Source organism: Panthera tigris, chromosome A1 (assembly GCF_018350195.1).
Source record: "Panthera tigris isolate Pti1 chromosome A1, P.tigris_Pti1_mat1.1, whole genome shotgun sequence".
In the NCBI taxonomy this organism is placed as follows: Eukaryota; Metazoa; Chordata; class Mammalia; order Carnivora; family Felidae; genus Panthera; species Panthera tigris.
In genome coordinates, this window is record NC_056660.1 from 135,798,244 (window position 1) to 135,799,511 (window position 1,268).

At 42.9% G+C, this 1,268-nt stretch overlaps 1 pseudogene; it reads right to left on the minus strand.

Annotated features, from left to right (window-relative positions):
• Positions 1–678: 678 nt before the first annotated feature.
• On the minus strand, positions 679–1,268 carry LOC102971477 (annotated as a pseudogene).

Here is a 1,268-nt window from a genome sequence, read left to right on the forward strand (position 1 = left end):
GTCTCTTTTTTCCTTCCCCCCCCCTTAAATTCCACATATGAGTGAAATCATACAGTATTTGGCTTTCTCTGACTGACCTATTTCACCTAGGTTTATACTCTCTAGACCCATCTATGTTGTTCCAAATGACAAGAACTTATTCTTTTTTTATGGCTGAGTGTGTGTATCACATCTTCTTTAACTGTTCATCTATTTTTTTTAAAGTTTATTTATTTTAAGAGAGAGAAAGCAAGCAAGAGAAAGCAAGGAGGGGCAGAGAGAGAGAGAGAGAGAGAGAGAGAGAGAGAATTCCAAGCAGGCTCCACATTGTCAGTGCAGAGCCTGATATGGGACTTGATCCCACAAACCATGAGATGACAACCTGAGCCAAAATCAAGAGTCGAATGCCAAACCAACTGGGCCACCCAGGTGCTCTTCCATTCATCTACTGAGAGACACTTGGGCTTTTTTCATAATTTGGCTATTGTAAATAATACTGCAATAAACATAGGGGTGCTTCTATCTTTTTGAATTAATGTTTTTGTATTCTTTGTGTAAATACCCAGTAGTGGAATTACTGGATCATATAGTAGTTCTATTTTTAATTTTTTTGGGGGGGGCAGATAAGGGTTTGCTTTATTGAATAATCGACCTGTGTAATTGCTGAGGCCACTGTATACAGACAAAAGAGAGGAAGTTTTATTTCTTTATCTCTTGCTCCTTGGACAGAGCCTGATGATTTCCTTCTTCTTGGCTTGGAGGTGCTCTTCACAGACTTTGTGTGCTTCCTTGGTCCTTGATCTGTGGAACTTTTTCAGCAGAATCCTTTTCAGCAGAAGCTTTTTGAGAGCCTTGTCTGCCTTCAGCTTGTGGATGTGTTCCATGAGAATCCACCTGTTTTTGAACAGGTTGCCCTTGACTTTCAGGTACAGGCTATGCCACATGTGGCAGTCAGTCTTCTCAGAGTCATGGTGTCTGCTGAGCAACTGGCACAGAATTCTCATTCTCCTCATCCAGGTCACCTTCTCAGGGATTTTAGCCTTGGCAGTACCTTTTCTCTTACTGATGCCCATATGCCTACCTTTCTGGCAGGCCAAGGTGTTTTTCCGGTACTGATCCTGGGAATGGACAGTACAGGCTTCTGGATGACCAGCCCATCCTTGATCAGTTTCTGGATGTACTGATGGGAGTTGGCACTGGTGATTTCCTTAGACTCATTGGGGTCCAACGAGGCCTTTTTTGCCACAGTGGAGGACCTTGGAGACAAGCCTCTTTTGAAGCCTGAACAT